The sequence below is a fragment of the Mus musculus genome, chromosome 2 (assembly GCF_000001635.26).
Source record: "Mus musculus strain C57BL/6J chromosome 2, GRCm38.p6 C57BL/6J".
Taxonomy (NCBI): Eukaryota; Metazoa; Chordata; class Mammalia; order Rodentia; family Muridae; genus Mus; species Mus musculus.
The window spans coordinates 108,073,069-108,081,691 of record NC_000068.7 but is presented as its reverse complement, the minus strand read 5'-3'; the positions used below and the strand labels follow the sequence as shown (position 1 = coordinate 108,081,691).

The following is an 8,623-nucleotide window of genomic DNA, read 5'->3' as shown; positions in this document are numbered from 1 at the left end:
TATAGCATGCTCTGGATATATGCCCAGGACTGGTATTGCTGGATCTTCCAGTAGAACTATGTCCAATTTTCTGAGGAACCACCAAACTGATTTCCAAAATGGTTGTACCAGCTTGCAGTCCCATCAGCGATGGAGGAGTGTTCCTCTTTCTCCACATCACTGCCAGCATCTGCTCTCATCTGAGTTTTTGATCTTAGCCATTCTGACTGGTGTGAGGTGGAATCTCACGGTTGTTTTGATTTGTATTTCCCTGATGACTAAGGATGTTGAACATTCTTTAGGTGCTTCTCAACCATTTGGTATTCCTCAGTTGAGAATTCTTTGTTTAAATTCTTATATACAGTATATGGCTTCTTTCCTTTGAAATGATGTTTTTATCTAAATAGTATTCTATTGGACATGTACATTTCAATTTGATTACTCTGCCACAAGTTGGAGATATTTAGTTTGTATTGAATAAATGAAGTTTCTTTGAACATCGGAATGAATGACCTTGTTTTCATTGTTACTCATTAAATGCCTATACTAGCATCACTAGTTCACATGCTAGACAGATGCACATTTATACCTGCATACGTATTTTACAAATAGATCTATGAAACTCTTTCCCAAAATCTGTTAGGAAATGTTCCATTAGCACAAGCTGCATGCCAGTGTTGGAACTGCTTCTAGACTTTATGGCCACTTGCTTTCATAGGCTTTTGTTATGTGTTTAAAATTTGCCCTACAGTGTGCATAGGAATATTTGTGTGCATTTTCAATTGCATTTTTTGAAATGATTAACAATGTAAGACTTTACGTACAATTAATTGTCCCTTGTTTATTTATGATAAAATGTCTGCTGGAAATTTTTGCTCATATTTAAGTTGGGTGTTTGCTTTCTTAGTGCTTAATTTTAGCAGTTCTTTCCATACTTTAAATACATACTTTTATAAAATATTTACTTTGAAAATATTTTCTCCTGTTTTAACATTTTATTATGTGATCAAGTTCAACTCTTTTATGAGTGCTGAAAGCATTTTGTAGATTCCTTCATTTAGTCCCCATAGGTGATAAATTCCAGGAATAATGACAGACTCATTTTTTTTCTTCTTGACATGTGTGTTTCTACTTCTTGATTTAGTCTGTTGCCTCAATGCAATATTTTTTTGAGAAAATAATTATGTTGGTTCTTGTTAACATTTCTATAATATTTTTTCTGTTATACTTGATAGATGATCTTTAGTAAACTGAGACTAATTCAGGATTAATCACAAAGCCTGTAATGACTATTGAATTTGTTAATTGATTTTACTACATATATTACAATCGGGATATAGTTTTAATATATTTATGGATTTAATTTAAATGTTCTGACTGTATGGATGAGATACTCTGTGTATTTACTTTCATACAACAGAGTTTTTTTAATAAGTAAAATCCTAATTTAATTATTGGAAAAACACTTGCTATTTTTTAGATATATTTGGATAACATCGCAAATATTTATTGCCCAAATTCTGAGAAAAGATGGAAGTGAAGATATTTATACTCGTGTTCCTTGATTATACATAAGTTAATTATAAATATTTTTTAATGTATGAATGTTTATTCTGATTATATTTCTTCTGTATTAAATCTGCTGGTTTGTGTCTTTTAAGAAATTTGTCACTGACCTAGAGGCATTGCTGGTGTGGCTAATGTGTCACATGTGCATCAATAAGTGGCAGAGAGGAGAGAGGGTATGTCTATGCTCAGTGTTCTGGTCTATGAACATCTGAATGATTAGTAACCTAACATTCCTTGAACAAAGCAAACCTGAGATGGTGACCAATCAGGGGCTGGGGGTTGGGGGGCTGAACCATTTTCCAGGATGGGAAATGAACCAAAGACTAAAAGAACCTTGCCTTGGACTGCAATTCCCAGTGAGAGTGAGACCTAGACTGATGACCCCGGGGCCATGAGAGATTATACTCTATATATTAGTTTCATGTAACAGCCTTGATTTTTTATTAGATATTTTCTTTCTTTACATTTCAAATATTATCGCCTTTTCTACTTTCCCCTCAAAAAAAAAAAAAAAAAAAAAAAAAAAACCCTATGTCCTCTCCTCTTCCCCTGCTCACCAACCCATCCACTCCCACTTCGGGGCCCTGGCATTCCTCCATGCTGGGTCATAAAACTTTCACAGGACCAAGGTCCTCTATTCCTGTTGATGACAAACTAAGCCATCCTCTGCTACATCTGCAGCTGGACCCATGAGTCCCACATGTGTTTTCTTCGGTTAGTGATTTAGTCCCAGGGAGCTCTGGGGGTACTGGTTAGTTAATAGTGTGGTCTTCCTATAGGGCTGCAAATTCCTTCAGCTCTTTGGATATGTTCTCTAGGTCCTTCATTGGAGACCCTGGGCTCCATCCAATGGATGACTGTGAGTATCCACTTCTATATTAGTGAGGCACTGGCAGATCCTCTCAGGAGAAATCCGATAGAGGGCTAATATCCAACATATACAAAGAACTCAAGAAGTTAGACTCCAGAGAAACAAATAGCACTATTAAAAATGTGGTACAGAGCTAAACAAAGAATTCTCAACTGAGGAATGCCAAATGGCTGAGAAGCACCTAAAAATTATTCAACATCCTTAGCCATCAGAGAAATGTGAATCAAAACAACCCTGAGGTTCCACCTCACACCAGTCAGAATGACTAAGATCAAAAACTCAGATGAGAGCAGATGCTGGCAGTATGTGGGGAAAGAGAAACACTCCTCCATTGCTGATGGGATTGCAAGCTGAAACAACCATTCTGGAAATCAGTTTGGCTGTTCCTCAGAAAATTGGACATAGTTCTACCAGAATATCCATCAATACCACTACTGGGCATATATGTACCCAGAGCATGCTCCAACATGTAACAAGGACACATGCTCCACTATGTTCATAGCAGCCTTATTTATAATATTCAGAAGCTGGAAAGAACCCTGATGTCCCTCAACAGAGGAATGGATACAGAAAATGTGGTACATTTACACAATGGATTACTACTCAGCTATTAAAAAGAATGAATTTATGAAATTCTTAGGCAAATGAATGGATCTGGAGGATATCATCCTTAGTGAGGTAACACAGTCACAAAAGAACACACATGCTATGTACTCACTGATTAGTGGATATTAGTCCAGAAGCTCGGAATACCCAAGATACAATTTGTAAAACACATGAAACTCAAGAAGAAGGAAGACCAAAGTGTAGATACTTTGATCCTTCTTAGAAGGAGGAACAAAATACTCATGGAAAGAGTTACAGAGACAAACTATGGAGCAGAGACTGAAGGAATGTCCATGCAGAGACTGCCACACCTGGGGATCCATCCCATATACAACCACCAAACCCAGACACTATTGTGGATGTCAAAAAGAGCTTGCTGATTTTTGGTTTTTACATAAGAAAAATTCTAAGTTTTAATTATTGGGAAAACATTTCCAGCTTTTTTTTTTTTTTTTTTTTTTTGGACAGGGTTTTTTGCCCTGGCTGTCCTGGACCTCACTCTGTAGACCAGGCTGGCCTTGAACTCAGAAATCTGCCTGCCTCTGCCTCCCAAGTGCTGGAATTAAAGGTGTGTGCCACCACACCCGGCTCATTTTCTGCTTCTTCAATACACTGGAATAGGATTATAATTATTTTATTGCCAACTTTCTGAGACTTGAGGGTAGTGAGGAACAACCTGATGAGAGTAGCCAATGATGACAGCAGGGACAATGCTGGGGTCTCAGCCTATGCTTGCATCAGGGGATTATGTCTGGGTCCATGGCCTTGCATCAGCAGGGGTTTGTCACACCAAAGGCCAGGCTTGATTTAGTCTTCTGCCCAGAAAACATGTTGATGAATAAGAGCCATGTAGCACTGGTCCCACCTCTCACTTATGCATCATGGGAGAACTGGTCCTGGGGTCCTGAGAACAGAGCCACCCATATATATGGGTACCACTCATAGCCAACTGTAGTACTTAAGAGAGCCTTAGGTAAGTCAACCCTGAGGAAACTTTGTGAAAGAAGGCTCTGTACCCTACATAGGCAGCATACTAGAGCTGGCCCTAGTGGTGGGGATACAGGACTGCTTCTCCTGATGGGATGAATGTGAGAGACCCAACCCGACTCTTGTATGCTGTATGGTGGCCTTGATGATGAAAAGACTCCCTCTCTCTTTTTCTCAGGAGCTGGCCCCAGTAGAGGCATGACAGCAAGAGAGCAATCCCTGTTTCTCACCTGCTTCAGCACTCAGGAAATCAGGCCCTACACCTCATCTAGGCAGCACAGTAGAGCTGACCCTGATGGTAGGAGAGCATGTGAGCTAGCCTCTAGGGTATGAGCTTGGGAGAACTTGTGTGCCACAGGGTAGTGCAATGTGAAGGAGAGATGTTTTCTCACACCCTCACTCTCTGTCACTTATGGCCCTGGGGTCATGAGATCAGCAGAACTCTCCATATACCTCATCTGGGCAGCAAGTAGAGCTAACCCTAGACATGGGGACTGTGGGTGAGCCAACCCTGACACTTATCTGCTGTGTAGTGGCATAGATGGGACTTCTTCCCTCCTTCATCATCTCTGGCAGGCAAAAGAGCTTGCCCCTGGTACATGAAGTAGGAAACTGACTGTCTCTCACTAGTTCAATACTCAGGAGAGTGGGTCATGTCCTTTACCTGGGCAGCAGAGTAGACTAGGCCCTGGTTGTGGATATTGTAGGTGAGCCTGCTCCAAAGGTATGAAAGCAAGAGAGCTGGCCAGTGGACTGACTGACAAGCTTAGATACTTCTCAGACCCAGATCCAGGACTTTGAAGTGACTTATCCCAACATCTACCCCATCAATGAACTAATGAATTGCATGAAGTGGCCAGTCCTCTATTTCCAAAACTACAGGATCTCCATGACACAGAGCAACTACAAGATAATAGAGAAGTTCTCTAGATGTTCTAGTACTGATAGAGTAACAGAAATTGGTGAACAAATATGATACCAATGAGTTATTGCAATGAATATTTGCAAGCAAAACTGTATGGAGAAAAGTATATACTGCGGAGACATTATAGTTTCCATAAGAGATTCTTTTTCTCTGGGAGTGTTGCAAAAGTCTAGGACAGCTACAAAAGAAGAAGGAGGAAGATAAGTGGGCTTGGGGTGCATGATGTGAAATTCACTAAGAAACAATAAAGTTTTTTTTTTTTTAATTGTCTGGGCTAAAGGGATCTGCAACCCTATAGGTGGAACAACATTATGAACTAACCAGTACCCCTGAGCTCTTGACTCTAGCTGCATATGTATCAAAAGATGGCCTAGTCAGCCATCACTGGAAAGAGAGGCCCATTGGACTTGCAAACTTTATATGCCCCAGTACAGGGGAACGCCAGGGCCAAAAGTGGAAGTGGTTGGGTAGGGGAGTGGGGGGGAGGGTATGGGGGACTTTTGGGATTTTGGGATAGCATTGGAAATGTAAATGAGGAAAATACCTAATAAAATATATTAAAAAAAACTTGTCTGGGTCATTCATATACTATACACTCTTTGTAGAATTGGTAATACAGACTTAATATTCAAAGTTTTTCTTTGTTTTATTTTTGAGACTTCCATACATATGTACAATGAATGATGTGTGAGTATATCTGCCACTCCAGTTCTGTTCAACTCTCACATAACCCCCTAATATAATTGTCTCACAACTTCAAGCCTTTATTTATATATATATATATATATATATATATATATATATATATATATATATATATATCTATCATAATAATCTGTTTAGCGCTAACCATTCATCCATTTGAGATCATTCACTAGAGCATGGGAAACCTACTAGTGAACATGTAGTCAATAAATAATAACTTTTTCAACTCCCCATCATCTGCACTGCTGCTAGTATCTCAATATTTGATGGATGCTAGAAATCATCTTTCCCACCTATTTGGGGACTTTGACTACTTTGCCATTGAGTAGGTCATGTGCAGGTAACCACAGCTGCTGTGTGCAAATACAATTACAATATCCATGTCATATGAAAAAGACAGCATTTGACAGGACTCCTTCCAACCTCCAAGTTCTTAGACTCTTCTGCAATATTTCCTGAGACAGATTGGATGTGTTGTGTGTGATATAAATGGGCTGAGCACTTGGTGTCTTCCTCTCAGCACTTTCACTAGTTATTCATCTCTGTGTAGATTCCTGCCTGTCCCCAAAATAACTTCCCTTGATGAAGGTTAAGAGCACCCCAGGTCTATGGTTATAGACATAAATATGTAGAAGGTACTGACAGCATAAACAAAATGCCAATAATTGGTTATGCCTCAGGGTCTATGATCCTCTTATCCACTGGCTTTTGACTTTATGCTCTGATAATTCTATATTTTGACAACATATTGTCAGTGCCATTAAATTTCTTTCCAAAATTAATTTTAAATTCTCAACTAAAATAGTGTAAAATATGGAACAAAGTGATGGTAGGTAAAAATCAAGGAAGCAAAATAATAAAGTTTTAAATGTAGTAGGTCTTTTGAATCTTAAAAGAAGAGGCAAAATCATAGAGCTGAATTATAATTTGATGACTGTGAATTAACTGGTCTTTCCTATGTCTCTATCAACTTTAACAGTGTCAGTGAGGGCAAAATTTAAGGATTTAAAACAAGGAATGCTAGCTGAGCTTGATCAATAACAGTATGTTGTATATGGTCAAGCAGGGAAGACAAACGTAAGGAAAATCTGCAGTGGAACATAGAATGAGTTACTTGCCATAAGATTGAGTGCACAACCAAATGAATGTTTCATTTCACTATCTTTAGATGCACTTCGCGTGACCCAGGACTAGAATCAGTCCGAGAATGAAGGCAGAGCTAAATATCCCAAATTAAGATCTTTAACATGTTTCTGTTGTTTATGTTAGACAGAGATTCTGAGAGTCCAGTAATATTCTCAGAGCATACTTGAAAAGAGCAGAGATTGAGTATAAGATATGAACAACTATCGAGATGTAGAGAGAACAACATTAACTTCTAAACTGTCTTTCTAATAGTCACTACATCTTGGAAAAGTTTTTTAAACCACTCTGGTGTTATCAAATAATAGCCAGAAGGAAACTTTTAGATGCAACACAATCCTAAAACTCTGCATTAACTTTCATGTTATTGGTCTGTGTGTTCTTATCTTAAAATTAGTTTTCAGAAATATATTTGAACAAAAATAATTTCTGGTCAGCATTCAATGTTAATATTCCACTGCAGTACTAAGAAGATCTTGGTTGTGTGTGTGTGTGTGTGTGTGTGTGTGTGTGTGTGTGTGTGTGTGTGTGTTTGTATGAGAGAGAGACAGAGACAGATAGACAGAGAGACTTAAGTTAAAAATATAACCTGCTATGAGTTGTTTCCACCATATAATCCTAAAAAGGGGAATATAAATGGCTCAGAAAAATGTTTTGCAAATGCTTTTACCTTTTCAGTGAAATTTCTGCTATACTGAGAATTTAGACACAACTCTTAAAAAGAAGTAAGAAAACACTACAACTGTTAAAAATATGTCTGAACATTTCACTTTTAGAAAAATTGATCAGAACGCATTTATTTATGTTGTGTATAAAATGTAAGAAAATTATAAGTTATGAACTTTTGTGATAAATACCTAATAATAATAAAAAATGCACTTAAAGGTTCAGTACTATATTCTTTTTTAAATGTATTTTCTTCATTTACATTTTAAATGCTATCCCAAAAGTCCCCCAGACCCTCCCCTCCCACTCCCTTTCCCACCCACTCCCACTTTTTGGCCCTGGCATTACCCCGTACTGAGGCATATAAAGTTTGCAAGACCAAGGGGCCTCTCTTCCCAGTGATGGCCGACTAGGCCATCTTCTGATACATATGCAGCTAGAGACATGAGCTCCGGGGTACTGGTTAGTTCATATTGTTGTTCCACCTATTGGATGGCAGACCCCTTTAGCTCCTTGGGTACTTTCTCTAGCTCCTCCATTGGAGGCCCTGTGTTCCATCCAATAGATGACTGTGAGCATCCACTTCTGTGTTTGCCAGGCACTGGCATAGCCTCACTAGAGACAGCTATATCAGGGTCCTATCAGCACAATCTTGCTAGTGTATGCAATGGTGTCAGCGTTTGGAGGCTGAATATGGGATGGATCCCTGGATATGGCAATCTCTAGATGGTCTGTCCTTTTGTCTCAGCTCCAAACTTTGTCTCTGTAACTCCTTCCATGGGTGTTTTGTTCCCAATTTTAAGAAGGGACAAAATTTCTACACTTTGGTCTTTGTTCTTCTTGAGTTTCATGTGTTTTGCAAATTGTATCTTGTATCTTGGGTATCCTAAGTTTCTGGGTTAATATCCACTTATCAGTGAGTACATATTGTGTGAGTTCTTTTATGATTGGGCTACCTCACTCAATGATGCCCTCCAGGTCCATCCATTTGCCTAGGAATTTCATAAATTCATTCTTTTTAATAGCTGAGTAGTACTCCATTGTGTAGATGTACCACATTTTCTGTATCCATTCCTCTGTTGAGGGACATCTGTGTTCTTTCCAACCTCTGGCCACTATAAATAAGGCTGCTATGAACATAGTGGAGCATGTGTCCTTCTTACCAGTTGGGG

At 38.8% G+C, this 8,623-nt stretch overlaps 1 non-coding gene across 1 annotated transcript; it reads left to right on the top strand.

Moving 5' to 3' along the window:
* The first annotated feature begins 1,649 nt into the window (after positions 1-1,649).
* On the top strand, positions 1,650-1,780 carry Gm23749. The gene has a single exon (XR_003954210.1). It is a non-coding gene; the product is annotated as a small nucleolar RNA SNORA17 (small nucleolar RNA).
* Positions 1,781-8,623: the final 6,843 nt, after the last annotated feature.